This window comes from Bos javanicus, chromosome X (assembly GCF_032452875.1).
Source record: "Bos javanicus breed banteng chromosome X, ARS-OSU_banteng_1.0, whole genome shotgun sequence".
NCBI classification, from domain to species: Eukaryota; Metazoa; Chordata; class Mammalia; order Artiodactyla; family Bovidae; genus Bos; species Bos javanicus.
Window position 1 is genome coordinate 77,023,767 of NC_083897.1, and position 23,930 is coordinate 77,047,696.

General features: G+C 39.5%; 1 non-coding gene across 1 annotated transcript; it reads left to right on the forward strand.

Moving 5' to 3' along the window:
• The first annotated feature begins 287 nt into the window (after positions 1 to 287).
• Positions 288 to 392, forward strand: LOC133243559 (U6 spliceosomal RNA). Its single transcript, XR_009735115.1, has one exon. It is a non-coding gene; the product is annotated as a U6 spliceosomal RNA (small nuclear RNA).
• The last annotated feature ends 23,538 nt before the right edge of the window (positions 393 to 23,930 follow it).

Sequence of the window (23,930 nt, forward strand, 5' to 3'; positions counted from 1 at the left end):
TCTAGTTATTAAGTGATAGTGCCAGACTGAGAATGGAAAAAACTCCAGCAGCATCCTTGAGTACTTTCTTTCTATTTCTAGTCAACTGCCAAATCTGAGCGATTTTCTTCAATACCTCATTCTCAATCAATCCACTTTTCTCCATCAAGATTGTCACCACTGTGGCCCAAACCCTTCAGTCTACCTTCCACATAGTAATCAGAGTGGTCTTTTTAACATGTTAAGCTGATTGTGCACTCTCTTGTTTAAAACTTTTTGCAATTACTCAGGATAAAAAGAAACCTCTTGTATAATTCGGCAACACATATTCTAAAGTTGGAATGATACAGAGAAAATTAACATGGTCCCTGTGTAAGGATGACACACAAATTCATGAACTGTTCCATAATTTTTAAGGCTTCCCTGTTGGTTCAGACAGTAAAAAATCTGCCCACAGTGCAGGAGACCTGGATTCAATCCCTGGGTTGGGAAGACCCCCCTGGAGAAGAAAATGGCAACCCAATACAATATTCTTGCCTGGAGAGTTCTGTGGACAGAGGAACCTGGTGGGCTACAGTTCATGGGGTCACAAAGAGTCAGACACGACTGAGTGACTAACACTTCCACTGCACACTTGTATATATGAACCACAATTTTTTTTACCTCTTCATCTGCCGATGGACATCTGGGTTGCTTCTAAGTCCTGGCTATTGTAAATAGTGTTGGAATGGACACTGGGTTAAAAGAAAGTGAAGATGTTAGTCGCTCAGTTGTGTCCAACTCTTTGTAACCCCATGGACTGTAGTCCACCAGGCTCCTCTGTCTATGGAATTCTCCAGGCAAGAATACTGGAGTGGGTTGCCATTTCCTTCTCCAGGAGATCTTCTTAATTCAAGGATCGAACCTGAATCTCCTGCGTTGCAGGCAGATTCATTCATTACTGTCTGAGCCACCAGGGAAGCCCCTGAAAGTGAAAGTGTAAGTGGCTCAGTTGTGTCTGACTCTTTGTGACCCCATGGACTGTAGCCCACTAGGCTCCTCTGTCCACAGAATTCTCCAGGCAAGAATACTGGAGTGAGTTGCCTTTCCCTTCTCCAGGGGATCTTCCCAATCCAGGGGTCAAACCTGGATCTCCTGCCTTGAAGGCAAATTCTTTACCAGACAACTGAGCCACCAGGGAAGCCCATTGGATATGTCGATAGTTATGGCTAATTTGCATTGTTGTATGGCAGAAACCAAAACAACATTGCAAAGCAATTATCCTTCAATTTAAAAAAAAGCAACATCTTGAATCTGGGCTACTTAGCTGTGAATGGTAGAGTCACTATCTCTAGCTCTTCCCACTCCTTTGCATTCTTTCCTGCAATAAGTTTGAAATTTTTCAGGTTTTTGAAAATTCTGCCTCTTGTGTGTGTACATGCTATTCCCTCTGCTTTCTACACTCTGTTCCCCCAATCCTTTTTACTTGGTAAGCTCCAAGAACTCATGTTATTCAAGCTCTAACTTCAACTTTGTATCCTCTAGGAACTTCCTCTTGCCTGCCTCCCTACTCAGAATGGGTTAGTTGCCTCTTTGCACTCCTGTGTCACCCAAGACTTGCTTATTAATATGCTGTTATTATTCTTTACTATAATAATTATAGGGGCTTCCCAGGTGGCTCAGTGGTAAAGAATCTGCCTGCCAAGCAGGAGACCTGGGTTGGATCCCTGGGTTGGAAAGATCACCTGAAGAAGGGACCGGCTACCCACTCCAGTATTCTGGCCTGGAGAATTCCATGGACTGTATAGTCCATGGGGTAGCAAAGAGTCGGACATGACTAACTTTAACTTTCACAATAATTATAATTATATATTATAATAATATATTAGCTATCTGTGTCTTCTGGTAGATTGTGAGTGCCATAAGATCAAGTTCATGTCAATTTTAACTCTCTACCATGTCCCTAGAATGTAGCACAGGGCCTGGCATGGAATGGGTCTTTCAGTTATTTCCTGATTAATTGAATGAATTAATGAATGGAGGAATGATGAATCTCAGGTAATTCACCTTGCTACCCAGTGTTCTTTCTAGTTGGAAGTAACTTATTTGCATACAAAGATAGTCATTTAATCTTCAGACTACCATTTTCAGTGAATATTTAGGACGTTTACTAATCATAGGACCTTAAGCTTGGAGCAAAAAGCCAAGCACCTGCTGTGTTCCAGGCATATTTTTAAATGATTTACATTCAATGTATTCATTCATTACTTCATCAGTTATATCTTGAGTATACCTTATAACAGTAGAAACTATTGTCCTAATTTTACTGTTTAGGAAACTAAAGATGGAAGAGGCTTATTTGTTCAAGACTACACAGCCCCAAGTGGTGAAATGAGATTTAAAACGAAGCCTGTATGACTGTAAAAGATATTTTCGATATTATACTGACCCACACAAAGGTTCTGCTTTATTGACTATGCCAAAGCCTTTGACTGTGTGGATCACAATAAACTGTGGAAAATTCTGAAAGAGATGGGAGTACCAGAACATCTGACCTGCCTCTTGAGAAACCTATATGCAGGTCAGGAAGCAACAGTTAGAACTGGACATGGAACAACAGACTGGTTCCAAATAGGAAAAGGAGTACGTCAAGGCTGTATATTGTCACCCTGCTTATTTAACTTATATGCAGAGTACATCATGAGAAATGCTGGGCTGGAAGAAACACAAGCTGGAATCAAGATTGCCGGGAGAAACATCAATAACCTCAGATATGCAGATGACACCACCCTTATGGCAGAAAGTGAAGAGGAACTAAAAAGCCTCTTGATGAAAGTGAAAGAGGAGAGTGAAAAAGTTGGCTTAAAGCTCAACATTCAGAAAACGAAGATCATGGCATCTGGTCCCATCACTTCATGGCAAAAAAAAATGGGGAAACAGTGGAAACAGTGTCGGACTTTATTTTTCTGGGCTCCATAATCACTGCAGATGGTGATTTCAGCCAAGAAATTAAAAGACACTTACTCCTTGCAAGGAAAGTTATGACCAACGTAGATAGCATATTGAAAAGAAGAGACGTTACTTTGCCAACAAAGGTCCGTCTAGTCAAGGCTATGATTTTTCCAGTGGTCATGTATGGATGTGAGAGTTGGACTGTGAAGAAAGCTGAGCGCCGAAGAATTGATGCTTTTGAACTGTGGTGTTGGAGAAGACTCTTGAGAGTCCCTTGGACTGCAAGGAGATCCAACCAGTCCATCCTGAAGATCAGTCCTGGGTGTTCATTGGAAGATCAGATCAGATCAGATCAGTCGCTCAGTCGTGTCCAACTCTTTGTGACCCCATGAATTGCAGCACGCCTGGCCTCCCTGTCCATCACCAGCTCCCGGAGTTCACTCAGACTCACGTCCATCGAGTCAGTGATGCCATCCAGCCACCTCATCCTCTGTCGTCCCCTTCTCCTCTTGCCCCCAATCCCTCCCAGCATCAGAGTCTTTTCCAATGAGTCAACTCTTCACATGAGGTGCCCAGAGTACTGGAGTTTCAGCTTTAGCATCATTCCTTCCAAAGAAATCCCAGGGCTGATCTTCAGAATGGACTGGTTGGATCTCCTTGCAGTCCAAGGGACTTGCAAGAGTCTTCTCCAACACCACAGTTCAAAAGCATCAATTCTTTGGTGCTCAGCCTTCTTCACAGTCCAACTGTCACATCCATACATGACCACAGGAAGAACCATAGCCTTGACTAGATGAACCTTTGTTGGCAAAGTAATGTCTCTGCTTTTGAATATGCTATCTAGGTTGGTCATAACTTTCCTTCCAAGGAGTAAACGGCTTTTAATTTCATAGCGGCAGTCACCATCTGCAGTGATTTTGGAGCCCCAAAAAATAAAGTCTGACACTGTTTCCCCATCTATATCCCATAAAGTGGTGGGACCAGATGCCATGATCTTCATTTTCTGAATGTTGAGCTTTAAGCCAACTTTTTCACTCTCCTCTTTCACTTTCATCAAGAGGCTTTTTAGTTCCTCTTCACTTTCTGTCATAAGGGTGGTGTCATCTGCATATCTGAGGTTATTTATATTTCTCCTGGCAATCTTGATTCCACCTTGTGCTTCTTCCAGCCCAGCATTTCTCATGATGTACTCTGACAATATACAGCCTTGACGTACTCCTTTTCCTACTTGGAACCAGTCTGTTGTTCCATGTCCAGTTCTAACTGTTGCTTCCTGACCTGCATACAAACTTCTCAAGAGGCAGGTCAGGTGGTATGGTATTCCCATCTCTTTCAGAATTGTCCACAGTTTATTGTGATCCACACAGTCAAAGGCTTTGGCATAGTCAATAAAGCAGAAATAGATGCTTTTCTGGATCTCTCTTGCTTTTTCCATGATCAGCGGATGTTGGCAATTTGATTTCTGGTTCCTCTGCCTTTTCTAAAACCAGCTTGAACATCAGGATGTTCACGGTTCACATATTGCTGAAGCCTGTCTTGGAGAATTTTGAGCATTACTTTACTAGCGTGTGAGATGAGTGCAATTGTGCAGTAGTTTGCACATTCTTTGGCATTGCCTTTCTTTGGGATTGGAATGAAAACTGATCTTTTCCAGCCTTGTGGCCACTGCTGAGTCTTCCAAATTTGCTGGCATATTGAGTGCAGCACTTTCACAGCATCATCTTTCAAGATTTGGAATAGCTCAACTGGAATTCTATCACCTGCACTAGCTTTGTTCATAGTGATGCTTTCTAAGGCCCACTTGACTTCACATTCCAGGATGTCTGGCTCTAGGTCAGTGATCACACCATCGTGATTATCTGGGTCATGAAGACCTTTTTTGTACAGTTCTTCTGTGTATTCTTTCCATCTCTTCTTTATATCTTCTGCTTCTGTTAGGTCCATACCATTTCTGTCCTTTATCGAGCCCATCATTGCATGAAATGTTGCTTTAGTATCTCTGATTTTCTTGAAGAGATCCCTAGTCTTTCCCATTCTATTCTTTTCCTCTATTTCTTTGCATTGATCGCTGAAGAAGGCTTTCTTATCTCTTCTTGCTATTCTTTGGAACTCTGCATTCAGATATTTATATCTTTCATTTTCTCCTTTGCTTTTCACTTCTCTTCTTTGCACAGCTATTTGTAGGGCCTCCCCAGACAGCCATTTTGCTTTTTTGCATTTCTTTTCCATGGGGATGGTCTTGATCCCTGTCTCCTATACAATGTCACGAACCTCATTCCATAGTTCATCAGGCACTCTATCTATCAGTTCATCAGGCAGATCTAAGCCCTTAAATCTATTTCTCACTTCCACTGTATAATTATAAGGGATTTGATTCAGGTCATACCTGAATGGTCTAGTGGTTTTCCCTACTTTCTTCAATTTCAGTCTGAATTTGGCAATAAGGAGTTCATGGTCTGAGCCACAGTCAGCTCCTGCTCTTGTTTTTGGAAGGACTGTTGCTAAAGCTGAAACTCCAATACTTTTGTCACCTCATGCGAAGAGCTGACTCATTGGAAAAGACTCTGATGCTGGGAGGAATTGGGGGCAGGAAAAGAAGGGGATGACAGAGGATGAGATGGCTGGATGGCATCACCGATTTGATGGACATGAGTTTGAGTGAACTCCGGGAGCTGGTGATGGACAGGGAGGCCTGGTGTGGTGCAGTTCATGGGGTCCCAGAGAGTCAGACACAACTGAGTGACTGAACTGAACTGAGATAATGGTTTCTTGAGAACAGGACCTGCTCTCTTTCTTCCATATTATAGGGTACACAAGAGCTGATTAACCCTATTAAATAATGATGTTATAAATGGCTTATTAAGGCAATAATTTTTCAAGGGCTGATAGATTTCTTTTTTCTGTTTTAAATTATGAAAATATGATAACACATTTACATGAAACTTGGAAAACAAGAACAAAGAACATATAGTAAAGATGTTCTTTGTTCTTTGTAAAGAACAAAGCTACATAGAGTTCCACATATATGTATAATATATGTGGGAACATATATGGAATATAATATAAAATTATATTATATACAACATAATATAAAATATATATTATATTTTAAAGTAGATAAATTAAGATTTTTAGTTGGAGTTTCAATATCAAGCTCTCAAAAATTAACAGAATGACTATACAGAGAAGTACAAGGATATAGTAGACCCAAAAAGCACTATGAACCAAGTCAGCATAACTTAGATTTATACAATTCTCACACAGGAGTAGGATACAAATTCAAGTTCCCATAGACTAGAAACTAGGAGACACTGGAATATATTTAGGGACATAAGAGCAGGTGCAAAAATTTTATGATCTAAAGGTACTGAAATCATATAAAGTCTGTTCTCTTATCATTTTGGAATTATATTAGAGATCAATATAAAAAGATATTTGAAAGTAACCCATATGATTTCAAGTGCAATGTGACATTTATCAAGAGAGATCTTTGACTTAGCCACTGAAAGTCTCAATAAGGTTAAGAGACTGAAAAACCACAGAGGTTGATTGCAGAGAAGAAACATTTAAATGAGAAACTAATATCAAAATGAGAAATTAGCATCAGAGATACTTTAAAAATCCCATATATTTGGAAGGTAAATTTTCACTTTTAAATGACGTGTGTATCCAAAAAGCCATAACAAAGAAAATTAGAAACTATTTATAATAGAATAAAAGGAGAGTTTACCAGAATTTGTTGTATGCTGAAGCTGCTCAATGCAGTTAAATACTATGTGTAGTCTTGAATAAGGTATGAAAACAAATAATGGATGCTAGCACAAAATATTGTGAAATTCAAACAAACTCTATAGTTAATAATACTATATTACATGTTAATTTCCTAGTTTTTGCAGCATAGTATTTCTTTATAGTCTCAGAATTGGATTAGAAGTTTCAAGCTTGACTCAAATTTCTTTAAAAAAATAATCACTAAGATAACAAACTTTCTAGACTTTTAGGAGTAATACTAGATGCCAGAATACATGGAACCATATCAAAGTTGTGAGTGAATATAAATAAGAAATCTAGCATTCTATTCATACTATATCAAACAAGTGGAATCAAAATATCAAATATTTTTCTAGGCAAAAATCCAACTTTCCTGAAACTTGGACATATGTATTATATTGTACATTATATATATATATATATATGTACTATGTTTTTCTACTATGCTTTATAAAGGCTTGAGACAGAACATCTGAAAAAAGAGAGAAATTAGAAAACATAAACTAAATGAAATGGAAGCCTTAAATATGAAATAGAAAAAGTGAAACAAACTAAATAAAAGTAAAAGATCATTATATAGTCCAGTTTTTCTTAAACATGGCTGTTCATTAGAAACACATTTGGAGCTTTGGATAAAAAATGCAACACTTGGGCATTTGCATTTTTCAAAAATTCCAAGATAATTCTGATATGCATCTGAATTTTAAAAAGTGATTACAGGTTTTTCTATTAAATAGGAGTTTTAGTGATATACAAGTCTAGTATTTTCTGTTAACCAATCATGATATAATGGTATTAAATGAATAATAGTTACATAATCACAACAGTAAAAGATGTTTGTTAGTTATCAAAAATCATAGCCAGACAAAAAATAAATGATAATTACAATTGCAAGCCATAATGATTAACATAATGAGAAACATGATTAACCTAACAATATAAAATTATTGAATGTAATTTGGAAGGTTAAATAGAGTGATGTGGTAAGGGGACACACAAACATGCACATATTTTCTTCCACTCAGCCAATGTCTTTTGGTTGGTGCATTTAATGTATTTACATTTAAGGTAATTATTGGTATGTATGATCCTAAAACCATTTTCTTAAATGTTTTGGGTTTGTTTTGTGTAGGCTTTTTCCTTCTCTTGCGTTTCCTGCCTAGAGTAGCTCCTTTAGTATTTGTTGGAAGACTGGTTTGGTGGTGCTGAATTCTCTTAACTTTTGCTTGTCTGGAAAGCTTTTGATTTCTCTGTCAAATTTGGACAAGAGTCTTGCTGGGTAGAATATTCTTGATTATAGGTTGTTCCTTTTCATCACTTTAAATATATCATGCCATTCCCCTCTGGCTTGTACAGTTTCTGTTGAGAAATCAGCTGATAGCCTTATGGAAGTTCCCTTGTATGTTATTTATTATTTTTCCCTTGTTGCTTTTAATATTTTATCTTTGTCTTTAATTTTTGTCAGTTTGATTACTATGTGTCTTGATGTGTTCCTCCTTGTGTTTCTCCTGCCTGGGACTCTCTGTGCTTCCTGGACTTGGTTTACTATTTCTTTTTCCATGTTAGGGAAGTTTTCAGCTCTTATCTCTTTAAATATTTTCTCAGGTCCTTTCTCTCTCCTCCTTTTGGGACCCCTATAATGCAAATGTTGGTGCATTTGTTGTTGTCCCAGAGATCTCTTAGACTGTCTTCATTTTTTCCCATTCTTTTTTCTATATTCTGTTCTGTAGTAGTGCTTTCCACAATTTTGTCCTCCAGGTCACTTATCCATTCTTTTGCCTCAATTATTCTGATGTTGATTCTTTCTAGTGTATTCATCTCTGTTTGTTCTTTAGTTCTTGTAGATCTTTGGTAAACATTTCTTGCATCTTCTCCATTCTGTTTCTGAGATCCTGGATCATCTTCCCTATTGTTATTCTAAATTCTTTTTCTGGAAGATTGCCTATTTCCATTTCATTTAGTTGTTTTTCTGGGGTTTTATATTTTGTCCCTTCATCTGGGTTGGAATTCTCTGCTTTTTCATCTCGATTAACGTTCTGTAATGTGGTTTTCATTCTGCTGCTGCTACTGCTGCTGCTAAGTCGCTTCAGTTGTGTCTGACTCTGTGCGACCCCATAGACGGTAGCCCACCAGGCTCCCCCGTCCTTGGGATTCTCCAGGCAAGAACACTGGAGTGGGTTGCCATTTCCTTCTCCAATGCATGAAAGTGAGAAGTGAAAGTGAAGTTGCTCAGTCGTATCTGACTCTTAGTGACCCCATGGACTGCAGCCCACCAGGCTCCTCCGTCCATGGGATTTTCCAGGCAAGAGTACTGGAGTGAGGTGCCATTGCCTTCTCCAGGTTTTCATTCTAGCTGCTGTGAAATTGTGGTTGTTCTTGCTTCTTATGTCTGCCCTCTGGTGGTTGAGGCTGAGAGGTTTGTGTCATCTTCCTGATGGGAGGGACTAGTAGTGGGGAAAACTGGGTCTTGCTCTGATGGGCAAGGCCTTGCTCAGTAAAGTTTTAATCCAACTATCTGCTGATGGGTGGAGTTTCACTCTCTCCTTGTTAATTGTTTGGCCTGAGGCTACCCAGTCCTGAGGTCTACAGGCTCTATGGTAAGTTTAATGGCAACCCCCAAGAGAACTTACACATGAGACCACCTCCAGGACTGCTGCTGCCAGTACCCCCATCCTTGTGCCAGCCACTGCTGACCCATACTTCCACAGGAGACCCTCCAACAGCAGGTAGTTTTGGTTCAGTCTCCTGTGGAGTCACTGATCCTTTCCCCTGGATCTTGGAGCATACAAGATTTTGTTTGTGTGCTCCAAGACTGGAGTCTCTGTTTCCCCCAGTCCTGTGGAAATTCTGTAATCAAATTCGGCTGGCCTTCACAGATTGCCTGGGGATTCCCAGTAACTTTTGCCAAATCCCCAGTCTAAGAAGTCTGACCTGGGGCTTAGAACCTTCACAACAGTTGGAGAACTTTGCTATTATTGTTCTCCAGATTGTGTATCACACACCTGGTGGGTATGGGATTTGATTTTATCGTGATTGCCCTCTGCTGCCATTTGTTCTGGATTCTTCTTTGTCTTTGGAGGTGGCATATTTTTTTTTTTTATGGCAGGTTCCAGCATCCTCCTATTGATGGTTGTTTAACAGCTAGTTTCGATTTTGGTGCTCTTGCAGGACAAGATGAGCGCATATCCTTCTACTCTACCATCTTGAACTGGAAGCTCAAGGACTATTAAATTTCTAGAATGAGATAAGTTTCTCTGCACTGATTTAGGTCAGTCATCTTCCCTCAGGTCAGATCAGTTTAGTCTCTCATTCATGTCCGACTCTTTGTGACTCCATGGACTGCAGCACGCCAGGCCTCCCTATCCATCACCAACTCCCAGAGTTTACTCAAACTCATGTCCATTGAGTCAGTGATGCCATCCAACCATTTCATCCTCTGTTGTCCCCTTCTCCTCACACCTTCAATCTTACCCAGAATCGGGGTCTTTTCAAATGAGTCAGTTCTTCACATCAGGTGGCCAAAGGATTGGAGTTTCAGCTTCAACATCAGTCCTTCCAATGAATATTCAGGATTGATTCCCTTTAGGATGGACTGGTTGGATCTCCTTGCTATCCAAGGGACTCTCAAGAGTCTTCTCCAACACCACAGTTCAAAAGCATCAATTCTTCGGTGCTCAGCTTTCTTTATAGTCCAACTTTTACATTCATACATGACTACTGAAAAAATCATAGCTTTGACTAGACAGACTTTTTTTGTCAAAGTAATGTCTCTGCTTTTTAATATGCTGTCTAGGGACTTCCTGGTGCTCCAGTGGTTAAGACTCTGGGTTCCTCTGGCAGAGAGCACAGGTTCAATCCCCAGTCTGGGAAGATTGCACATGCTTCTGTGTCCCAGGAGGGAAAAAAAAAAAAGATAATATGCTGTCTAGGTTGGTCATGACTTTTCTTTCAGGGAGCAAGCATCTTTTAATTTCCTGGCTGCAGTCACCATCTGCAGCGATTTTGGAGTCCAAGAAAATAAAGTCTCTCACTGTTTCCATTGCTTCCCCATCTATTTACCATGAAGTGATAGGACAGGATGCCATGATCTTAGTATTCTGAATGCTGGGTTTTAAGCCAACTTTTTCACTCTCCTCTTTCACTTTCATCAAGAAGCTCTTTAGTTCTTTCTCGCTTTCTGCCATAAAGGTGGTGTCATTTGAATATCCGAGGTTATTGATATTTCTCCAAGCAATCTTGATTCCAGCTTGTGTGTCATTAAGCCCAGTGTTTCTCATGATGTACTCTGCATATAAGTTAAGTAAGCAGGATGACAATATACAGCCTTGATGTACTCGTTTCCCCATTTGGAACTGGTCTATTGTTCCATGTCCAGTTCTAACTGTTGCTTCCTGACCTGCATACAGGTTTCTCAGGAGGCAAGTCAGGTGGTCTGGTATTCCCATCTCTTTCAGAATTTTCCACAGTTTATTGTGATCCACACAGTCAAAGGCTTTGACATAGTCAATAAAGCAGAAATAGATGTTTTTCTGGATCTCTCTTGTTTTTTCAATGATCCAATGGATGTTGGCAATTTGGTCTCTGGTTCCTCTGCCTTTTCTAAATCCAGCTTGAACATCTGGAAGTTCATGGTTCACGTACTGCTGAAGCCTGACTTAGAGAAGTTTGAGCATTACTTTACTAGCGTGTGAGATGAGTGCAATTGTGCAGTAGCTTGAGCATTCTTTCGCATTGCCTTTCTTAGGTTTGGAATGAAAACTGACCTTTTCTGGTCCTGTGGCTACTGCTGAGTTTTCCTAATTTGCTGGTATATTGAGTGCAGCACTTTCACAGCATCATCTTTTAGGATTTGAAATAGCTCAACTTGAATTCCATCACCTCCACTAGCTTTGTTCATAATGATGCTTTATAAGGCCCACTTGACTTCACATTTCAGAATTTCTGGCTCTAGGTGAGTGATCACATCATCATGATTATCTGGGTCATGAAGATCTTTCTTGTACAGTTCTTCTGTGTATTCTTGCCACCTCTTCTTAATATCTTCTGCTTCTGTTAAGTCCATAGCATTTATATCCTTTATTAAGCCCGTCCTTGCATGAAATACTCCCTTGGTATCTCTGATTTTCTTGAAAAGCTCTCTAGTCTTTCTCATTCTATTGTTTTCCGCTATTTATTTGCACTGATCACTGAGGAAGGCTTTCTTATCTCTCCTTGCTATTCTTTGGAACTCTGCATTCAGATGCTTATATCTTTCCTTTTCTCCCTTGCTTTTAGCTTCTCTTCTTTTCAAAGATATTTGTAAGCCTTCCTCAGACGGCCATTTTTCTATTTTGCTTTTATTTTTCTTGGGGTGGTCTTGATCCCTGTCTCCTGTACAGTGTCATGAACCTCCGTCGATAGTTCTTCAGGCACTCTGTGTTTCAGATCTAATCCCTTGAATCTATTTGTCACTTCCACTGTATAATCATAAGGAATTTGATTTAGGTCATACCTGAATGGTCTAGTGGTTTCCCTACTTTCTTCAAATTAAGTCTGAATTTGGCAAAAAAGTGTTCATGATTTGAGCCACAGTCATCTCCCAGTCTTGTCTTTGCTGACTGTATAAAGCTTCTCCATCTTTGGCTGCAAAGAATATAATCAATCTGATTTTGGTATTGACTGTCTGGTGATGTCCACATGTAGAGTCTTCTCTTGTGTTTTTGGAAGACGCTGTTTGCTATGACCAGTGCGTTCTCTTGACAAAATTCCATTAGCCTTTGCCCTGCTTCATTCTGTACTCCAAGGCCAAATTTGCCTGTTACTCCAGGTATCTCTTGACTTCCTACTTTTGCATTCCAGTCCCCTATTATGAAAAAGACATCTTTTGGGGTGTTAGTTCTAGAAGGTCTTGTACGTCTTCATAGAATCATTCAACTTCAGCTTCTTCAGCATTACTGGTTGGGGCATAAACTTGGATTGCTGTGATATTGAATGGTTTGCCTTGGAAACCAACAGAGCTCATTCTGTCATTTTTGAAATTGCATCCATGTACTTCAGTTTATACTCTTTTGTTGACTATGAGGGTTACTCCATTTCTTCTAAGGGATTCTTGCCCACAGTAGTAGATATAATGGTCATCTAAGTTAAATTCACCCATTCCAGTCCATTTTAGTTTGCTGATCCCTACATTCCTACCTCTTCTCTAGGTAGCTGAAATACCATCTTTAATGGAGGCAAGTATGGCAAAAAGTGAGTACGATAGAAATACCAAACCTGAACCCTATCTTTGGGGCAGTTGCAGAGGATAGGTTGGAGCTGCCTCCCTTATAGCATAGTTGTGATATCAGCTATGATAATGCTTCTCAGTTGTATAAGGTAATGCAGTTTACAGATCACTTTTGCACCTTCTATTGTACCTGAAACTCAGAACTTTACTATTCAGTACATAAGGAAGCAGGTCTAAAGATATCATGTCACTTGGTCAAGGTCTCAGAGTGTTGGGTTGGGACTTACAGATTTCTCAAATTTGAAAAACATTACACACATGAAATGACTTATTTTACTGTGCTAATGCTAGTTTTCTGGAGAGAGAGGCTATTTCTCACACATATATGTATCAATATGTTAAAAGACAGTTAATAGAAGAGTCAAGCTATAGACTGGTTATAAATTAAGCATGAATTTTTTTTTAACTTTCTTTGCTTTGTGAGCCTGCTAGCTTTCAATGTTAGTATTTTTTAAGTTAATTTATTTATTATAATTGGAGGTTAATAACTTTACAGTATTGTGGTGATTTTTGCCATACATTGACATGAATCAGCCACAGGTGTACATGTGTCCCCCCCATCCCATTCCATCCCTCTGGGTTGTCCCAGTGCACTGGCTTTGAGTGCCCTGTTTCATGCATTGAACTTGGACTGGTCATCTATTTCACATATGGTAATATACATGTTTCAATGCTATTCTCTCAAATCAGCCCACCCTTGCTTTCTCCCACAGAGTCCAAAAGTCTGTTCTTTACATCTGTGTCTCTTTTGCTGTCTTGTCTATAGGGTCATTGTTACCATCTTTCTAAATTCCATTTATATGCATTAATATACTGTATTGGTGTTTTTCTTTCTGACTTACTTCACTCTGTATAATAGGCTCCAGTTTCATCCATCTCATTAGAACTGACTCGTATGTGTTCATTTTAATAGCTGAGTAATATTCCATTGTGTTTATGTACTACAACTTTCTTATCCATTCTTCTGGCACTGGGCATCTAGGTTGCTTCCATATTCTAGCTGTTGTAAACAGTACTGCAATGAACACTGGGGTATACATGTCTCTTTCAATTCTGGTTTCCTCAGTGTGTATCCCCAGCAGTGGGATTGCTTGGTCATATGGCAGTTCTATTTCTAGTTTTTTAAGGAATCTCCACACTCTTCTCCATAGTGGCTGTACTAGTTTGTATTCCCACCAATAGTGTAAGAGGGTTCCCTTTTCTCCACACCCTCTCTAGCATTTTCAATATTAGTTTTTCTTCTTCTGTAGTGGGCTTCCCTTGTGGCTCAGCTGGTAAAAAATTAACCTGTAATGTGGGAGACCTGGGTTTGATCCCTGGGTTGTGAAGATCCCAACTACTACTTCTTCAGTAGTAGTAGTAGTAGTAGTAGTAGTAGAGATTTTTGCTGAATACAAGGCTACACAGCTAATTTTTAATATTGTTAAGCCTCCTTTGCAGCCAGGTGTGGCCATTTGACTACTTTCTGCCTAGTGAAGTATTGATTCATTTAATATTTATTGAGTGGCTAATATATACAAAGCACTGTTCTAGATGCTGAGGATAGGACGACAAAACAGTAATCTTTGCCATTATAAAGCTCACATTGTGATTGGAAAAAAGAGATAAACAAACAGATAAGGAAAATGTAGTGTATTAGATGGTATTAACACTGGTAAGAATGGCCATCATCAAAAAAAGCTAAAAATAAAAAATCCACAAATAATAAATGTTGGAGATGATGTGGAGAAAAGGGAGCCCTCTTGCAGTTTTGGTGGGAATGTAAACTGATACAGCCACTATAGAGAAAAGTATGGAGATTCCTTTAAGAAACCTAGGAATAAAACTACCATATAACCCAGCAACCCCACTATTGGGCATATACCTTGAGGAAACCATAATTGAAAAAGACACAATGTAGAGGTGGTCCTAAGATGGCAGAGGAATAGGATGGGGAGACCACTTTCTCCCCCACAAATTCATCAAAAGAACATGTGAATGCTGAGTAAATCCCACAAAACAACTTCTGAATGAGGCAGAGGACATCAGGCACCCATAAAAGCAGCCTATTGTCTTCTAAAGGAGGTAGGAAAAAATATAAAAGACAAAAAGAGAGACAAAAGAGGTAGGGATGGAACTCCATCCCGAAAGGAAGTCTTAAAAAAGAGAGAAGTTTCCAAACACCAGGAAACACTCTCACTGCCGAGTCTGTGGAGAGCCTTGGAACCACAGATGGCAACATAATCAGGAGGAAAAATAAATAAATAATTAAACCCCACAGATTATGTGTCCAGTGGTAACTCCCCCAGCAGAGAAGCAGTGCAGATGCCTGTATCTGCCACTAGCAAGCAGGGGCTGGGCAGGGAGGCGCAGGTGCATTGCTTAGAGTAAAGACTGGGCCTGAATGCCCCGAGGGCAATCTGAGGGAACTAACTTGGGCTAGCAAACCAGACTGTGGGATAGCTACCACGGGAAAAGCCCTAACCTAAGACACCTCCAGGCCCGCACACAGAACAAAGGACTGACTAGAGCTAGCCAGCTGCAGACTGGCCTATTCCCCTCCGGTGACAGTCAGGCAAGGGCAGCCAGAGCCGGAAGAGGGCAATTGCGGCCCCAGAGAGGCATTATCTATCAAATTGCAAGCAGGCTTCGTTGCTAACCAAGACTTCTTGGGATTCTGGACGGTTGACATCTGCCTGAGAAGGTGCGCCTGTTGTACACCCAGAAAACCGAGTGGCAGGGATGGGGGAGGTGGTAAGTTGCAGTGATTGCACTCACCAAACACCTGGTCACCCGAGCTGCTCAGACATGGGAAGGGCACAAAACGCAGGCACAACCGAGTCTGCATCTCTCAGGACTACCCAAGTACCTGAACCTGAGTGGCTTAGACCTGGGAAGTGCATACAACCCAGGGCTGGACTCAGACAGTTCCTGACGGAGCAACCTAGAGCCTAAGCAGTGTACAAAGGGAAAACACACACGCTGTGAGCAGGAGCAAACCCAGTGTGGCAGAGACACTGCAAACACACGCCAGTGTTATTTGTTTGCAGCGTCCAGCCCTCGCACAGCACGACTAAACAAGTGAGCCTAAAAAAGTGTCCACCACTGCCCCCTGTGTCAGGCAAAAATTAGACACTGAAGAGGCCAGCAAACAGAAGAAGCTAAAACAGAGGGAACCCTCTTGGAAGTGACAGATGCAATAGATTAAAACCCTGTAGTTAGTACTGACTACATAGGAAGGGGCCTATCGATCTTGAGAAATATGAGCCAGATCAAGGAACTATCTGAAAATGAACTGACTCCACACTGCCCACAACAACACCAGAGAAAATCCTAGATATATTTTTACTATCATTCTTTAATTTAATTTTTTTTTAATTTTAAAGTCTTCTATTACTCCTTTAATTGTCATTTTTATAACCCAATATTACTTTAAAAAAAAGAGAGACCCTATTTTTTTAAAGCAAACTTCATATATATATATATATATATATATATATATTATAATTTTTGTGACTTTGGTTTTTCTTGTTGTTGTTAATATTTTATTTTTGAAAATCCAACTTCTACTCTAGACTTTTAATCTTTGCTTTTTGGTATTTGTTATCAATTTTGTACCTTTAAGAACCCAATCTTCAGTACTCATTTTTACCTGGGAGTGAGATTACTGGCTTGACTGCTCTCTCCCACTTTGGACTCTCCTTTTTCTCCACCAGGTCGCCTTTATCTCCTCCCTCTCCCTTCTCTTCTCTACCCAACTCTGTGAATCTCTTTGTGTGTTCCGGATGGTGGAGAACACTTAGAGAACTGAATACTGGCTGGATCTGTCTCTCTACTTTTGATTCCCCCCTTTATCCTCCTGGCCTCCTCTGTCTCCTTCCACCCTCTTCTCTTCTCTGTATAACTCCATGAACATCTCTGAGTGGTCCAGACTGTGAAGCGCACATAAGGAAGTGATTACTGGCTAGCTTGCTGTCTCCTCTTTTGATTCCACTTGCTCTCTCCTCTTTTGATTCCACCTCATCTCATCCGGGTCACCTCTATCTCCCTCCTCCCTCTTCTCTTCTCCATGTAACTCTGTGAAACTCTCTGGGTGTCCCTCACTGTGGAGAAACTTCATCTTTAACCTAGATGGAGAAGTCTTGAGGCTACTGTACAAATAAGACTGAAAACCAGAAGCAGGAGGCTTAACTCCAAATCCTGAGAACACCAGAGAACTCCTGACTCCAGGGCACATTAATTGACAGGAGCTCATCAAACGCCTCCATACCTACACTGAAACCAAGCACCACCCAAGGGCCAACAAGTCCCAGAGCAAGATATACCACGCAAATTCTCCAGCAACACAGGAACACAGCCCTGAGCTTCAACATACAGGCTGCCCAAAGTCACTCCAAACCCACTGACATCTCATAACTCATTACTGGACATTTCATTGCACTCCAGAAAGAAGAAATCCAGTTCCACCCACCAGAACACCGACACAAGCTTCCCTAACCAGGAAACCTTGACAAGCCACCTGTACAAACCCACACACAGCGAGGAAATGCCACAATAAAGAGAACTCCACAAACTGCCAGAATACAGAAAGGCCACCCCAAACACAGCAATATAAACAAGAAGAAGAGACAGAGGAATATCCAGCAGGTAAAGGAACAGGATAAATGTTCACCAAACCAAACAAAAGAGGAAGCAATAGGAAATCAACCTGATAAAGAATTCTGAATAATGATGGTGAAAATGATCCAAAATCTTGAAATCAAAATGGAATCATAGATAAATAGCCTGGAGACAAGGATTGAGAAGATGCAAGAAAGGTTTAACAAGGACCTAGAAGAAATAAAAAAGAGTCGATATATAATGAATAAAGCAATAAATTAGATCAAAAAAACTCTGGAGGGAACCAACAGTAGAATAATGGAGGCAGAAGATAGGATTAGTTAGGTAGAAGATAGAATGGTAGAAATAGATGAATCAGAGAGGAAAATAGAAAAAAAAGAACTAAAAGAAATGAGGACCATCTCAGAGACCTCTGGGACAATGTTAAACGCCCCAACATTTGAATCATAGGAGTCCCAGAAGAAGAAAACAAAAAGAAAGACCTTGAGAAAATACTTGAGGAGATAATAGTTGAAACCTTCCCTAAAATGGGAAAGGAAATAATCACCCAAGTCCAAGAAACCCAGGGAGTCCCAAATAGGATAAACCCAAGGCGAAACACCCCAAGACACATATTAATCAAATTAACAAAGATCAAACACAAAGAACAAATATAGAAGCAGGAAGGGAAAAACAACAAATAACACACAAAGGGATTCCCATAAGGATAACAGCTGATCTTTCAATAGAAACTCTTCAGGCCAGAAGGGAATGGCAGGATATATTTAAAGTGATGAAAGAAAATAACCTACAGCCCAGATTACTGTACCCAGAAAGGATCTCATTCAAATATGACGGAGACATCAAAAACTTTACAGACAAGCAAAAGCTGAGAGAATTCAGCACCACCAAACCAGCTCTCCAACAAATGCTAAAGGATATTCTCTAGACAGGAAACACAAAAAGGGTGTATAAACTGGAACCCAAAACAATAAAGTAAATGGCAATGGGATCATAGTGATCAATAATTACCTTAAACGTAAATGGGTTGAATTCCCCAACCAAAAGACAAAGACTGGCTGAATGGATACAAAAACAAGACTGCTATATATGTTGTCTACAAGAGACCCACCTCAAAACAAGGGACACATACAGACTGAAAGTGAAGGGCTGGAAAAAGATATTCCACGCAAATAGAGACCAGAAGAAAGTAGGAGTAGCAATACTCATATCAGATAAAATAGACTTTAAAACAAAGCCTCTGAAAAGAGACAAAGAAGGACACTACATAGTGATCAAAGGATCAATCCAAGAAGAAGAAATAACAATTATAAATATATATGCACCCAACAGAGGAGCACCGCAATATGTAAGATAAATGCTAACATGTCTGAAAGGGGAAATTAACAATAACACAGTAATAGTGGGAGACTTTAATACCCCACTCACACCTATGGATAGATCAACTAAACAGAAAGTTAAGAAGGAAACACAAACTTTAACTAATACAATAGACCAGTTAGACCTAATTGATATATATATAGGACATTTCAAGCCAAAACAATGAATTTCACCTTTTTCTCAAGTGCACATGAAAACTTCTCCAGGATACATCACATCCTGGGCAATAAATGCTAGCCTTGGTAAATTCAAAAAATTTGAAATCATTCCACACATCTTTTCTGACCTCAATGTAGTACGATTAGATCTCAATTATAGGAGAAAAACTATTAAAAATGCCAACATGTGGAGGCTGAAAAACACACTGCTGAATAACCAACAAATCGCAGAAGAAATAAAAAAAGAAATCAAAATATGCATAGAAACAAATGAAAATGAAAACACAACAACCGAAACCTGTGGGACACTGTAAAAGCAGTCCTAAGGGGAAGGTTCATAGCAATACAGGAATACCTCAAGAAACAAGAAAAAAGTCAAATAAATAACCTAACTCTACACATAAAGCAACTAGAAAAGGAAGAAATGAAGAACCCCAAGGTTAGGAGAAGGAAAGAAATCTTATTGCAGCCATCAAATTAAAAGACGCTTACTCCTTGGAAGGAAAGTTATGACCAACCTAGATAGTATATTGAAAAGCAGAGACATTACTTTGCCAACATACATCCATCTAGTCAAGGCTATAATTTTTCCAGTGGTCATGTATGGATGTGAGAGTTGGACTGTGAAGAAAGCTGAGCGCCAAAGAAATGATGCTTTTGAACTGTGGTGTTGGAGAAGACTCTTGCGAGTCCCTTGGACTGCAAGGAGATCCAACCAGTCCATTCTGAAGGAGATTAGCCCTGGGATTTCTTTGGAAGGAATGATTCTAAAGCGGAAACTCCAATACTTTGGCCACCTCATGTGAAGATTTGACTCATTGGAAAAGACTCTGATGCTAGGAGGGATTGGGGGCAGGAGAAGAAGGGGACGACAGAGGATGAGATGGCTGGATGGCATCACTGACTTGATGGACGTGAGTTTGAGTGAACTCTGGGAGTTGGTGATGGACAGGGAGGCTTGACGTGCTGCAATTCATGGGGTCGCAAAGTGTCAGACACGACTGAGCTACTCAACTGAACTGAACTGAAATGCAAAAGAAACAAGAGACCATAGCAAAAATCAACAAAGCCAAAAGCTGGTTGTTTGAGAGGATAAATAAAATTGACAAACCGTTAGCCAGACTCATCAAGAAACAAAGGAATACAATTTAAATCAATAATATCAGAAATGAAAATGGAGAGATCACCACAGACAACACAAAAATACAAAGGATCGTAAGAGACTACTATCAGCAATTATATGCCAATAAAATGGACAACTTGGAAGAAATGGACAAATTCTTAGAAAAGTACAACTTTCCAAAACTGAACCAGGAAGAAATAGAAAATCTTAACAGACCCATCACAAGAACCGAAATTGAAACTGTAATCAGAAATCTTCCAGCAAACAAAAGTCCCGGACCAGACGGCTTCACAGCTGAATTCTACCAAAAATTTCGAGAAGAGCTAACAGCTATCCTACTCAAACTCTTCCAGAAAATTGCAGAGGAAGGTAAACTTCCAAACTCATTCTATGAGGCCACCATCACCCTAATACCAAAACCTGACAAAAATGCCACAAAAAAAGAAAACTACAGGCCAATATCACTGATGAACATAGATGCACAAATCCTTTAAAAAAAATTCTAGCAATCAGAATCCAACAACACATTAAAAAGATCATACATCATGACCAAGTGGGCTTTATCCCAGGGATGCAAGGATTCTTCAATATCCCCAAACCAATCAATGTAATACACCACATTAACAAATTGAAAAATAAAAGCCATGTGATTATCTCAATAGATGCAGAGAAAGCCTTTGACAAAATACAGCATCCATTTGTGATAAAAACCCTCCAGAAAGCGGGCATAGAAGGACATACCTCAACATATTAAAAGCTATATATGACAAACCCACAGCAAACATTATCCTCAATGGTGAAAACTTGAAAGCATTTCCCTTAAAGTCAGGAACAAGACAAGGGTGCCCACTCTCACCACTACTATTCAACATAGTCTTGGAAGTTTTGGCCACAGCAATCAGAGCAGAAAAAGAAATAAAAGGAATCCAAATTGGAAAAGAAGAAGTAAAACTCTCACTGTTTGCAGATGACATGATCCTCTTCATAGAAAACCCTAAAGACTCCAGCAGAAAATTACTAGAGCTAATCAATGAATATAGTAAAATGGCAGGATATAAAATCAACACACAGAAATCCCTTGCATTCCTATACACTAATAATGAGAAAATAGAGAAATTAAGGAAACAATTCCATTCACCATTGCAAGGAAAAGAATAAAATACTTAGGAATATATCTACCTAAAGAAACAAAAGACCTATATATAAAAAACTGTAAAACACTGGTGAAAGAAATCAAAGAGGACACTAATAGATGGAGAAATATACCATGTTCATGGATTGGAAGAATCAATATAGTGAAAATGAGTATACTACCCAAAACAATCTATAGATTAAATGCAATCCCTATCAAGCTACCAAGAACATTTTTCACAGAGCTAGAAAAAATTTTTTCACAATTTGCATGTAAATACAAAAAACCTCAAATAGCCAAAGCAATCTTGAGAAAGAAGAATGGAAATGGAGGAATCAACCTGCCTGACTTCAGGCTCTATTACAAAGCCACAGTTATCAAGACAGTATGCTACTGGCACAAAGAAAGATAGATCAACAGAACAAAATAGAAAGCCCAGAGATAAATCCACGCATCTATGGACACCTTATCTTTGACAAAGGAGGCAAGAATATACAATGGAGAAAAGACAACCTCTTTAACAAGTGGTGCTGGGAAAACTGGTCAACCACTTGTAAAAGAATGAAATTAGAACACTTTCTAACACCATACACAAAAATAAAATGGATTAAAGATCTAAATGTAAGACCAGAAACTATAAAACTCCTAGAGAACATTAACAAAACACTCTCTGACATAAACCACAGCAGGATCCTCTATGAGCAACCTCCCAGAATATTGGATATAAAAGAAAAATAAACAAATGGGACCTAATTAAACTTAAAAGCTTCTGCACAACAAAGGAAATTCTAAGCAAGGTGAAAAGACAGCCCTCAGAATGGGAGAAAATAATAGCAAAGGAATCAACTGACAAAGAACTAATCTCAAAAATATACAAGCAACTCCTGCAGCTCAATTCCAGGAAAATAAACGACTCAATAAAAAAATGGGCCAAAGAACTAAACAGACATTTCTCCAAAGAAGACATACAGATGGCTAACAAACACATGAAAAGATGCTCAGCATCACTCATTATCAGAGAACAGAAATCAAAACCACAATGATTTCATGCCAATCAGAATGGCTGCTCTCCAAAAGTCTACAAGCAATAAATGCTGAAGAGGATGTGGAGAAAAGGGAACCCTCTTACACTGTTGTTGGGAATGCAAACTAGTACAGCTACTATGGAGAACAGTGTGGAGATTCCTTAGAAAACTGGAAATAGAACTGCCATGTGACCCAGCAATCCCCCTGCTGGGCATACACACCGAGGAAACCTGAATTGAAAGAGATACATGTGCCCCAGTGTTCATTGCAATGCTGTTTATAATAGTCAGGGCATGGAAGCAACCTAGATGTCCATCAGCAGACGAATGGATAAGAAAGCTGTGGTGCATACACCCAATGGAATATTACTCAGCCATTAAAAAGAATACATTTGAATCAGTTTTAATGAGGTGGATGGACCTGGAGCCTATTATACAGAGTGAAGTAAGCCAGAAAGAAAAACACCAATACAGTATACTAATGCATATATATGGGATTTAGATAGATGGTAATGATAACCCTGTATGTGAGACAGCAAAAGAAACACAGATGTATAGAACAGTCTTTTGGACTCTGTGGGAGAGGGCAAGGGTGGGATGATTTGGGAGAATGGCATTGAAACATGTATATTATCATACATGAAATGAATCGCCAGTCCAGGTTCGATGCATAATACAGGTGCTTGGGGATGGTGCACTGGGATGACCCTGAGGGATGGGATGGGGAGGGAAGTGGGAGGGGTATCAGGATGGGGAACACATGTACACCCATGGCTGATTCATGTCGATGTATGGCAAAACCAATAAATATTATAAAGTAATTAGCCTCCAATTAAAATAAATAAATTTATATTAAAAAGTGAAATAAAGGAAACAAAAAAAAGAAAAAGAAAAAGACACAGTGTAAATTGAAGCACTATTTACAATAGTCAGGACATGGAAGCAACCTAGATGTCCATAGACAGATGAATGGATAAAGAAGTTGTGGCATATAGTGGTGTGTGTGTGTGTGTGTGTGTGTGTGTGTATAATGGAATATTACTGGGCCATAAAAAGGAACACATTTAAGTCAGTTATAGTAAGGTAGAGGAATCTAGAGCCTATTATACAAAGTGAAGTAAGTCAGAAAGAGAATAACAAATATCATATATTAATGAATATATATGGAATCTAGAAAAATAGTACTGATGAACTTATTTGAAGGGCAGAAAAAGAGACTCAGACATAGAGAACAGATTTATGGACACAGGAAGGGGAACGAGAGTGTGGGACAAGTTGACAGAGTAGCACTGAAACATACACTACCATATGTAATGTAGATAGCCAGTAATAATTTGCTGTATGATGCAGGGAGTTCAAACCTGGTGCTCTGTGGCTACCTCGAGGAGTGGGATGGGGTGGGAGGAAGGTTCAAAAGGTAGAGGACACGTGTATACCTATGGCTGATTCATACTGATGCATGGCAGAAACCAACGTATTGTGAAACAATTATCCTCCAATTAAAAGTAAATAAATTATAAAAATATGTTAAGGAGAAAAGTAACACATAGCAAGGTATAGGTTATAT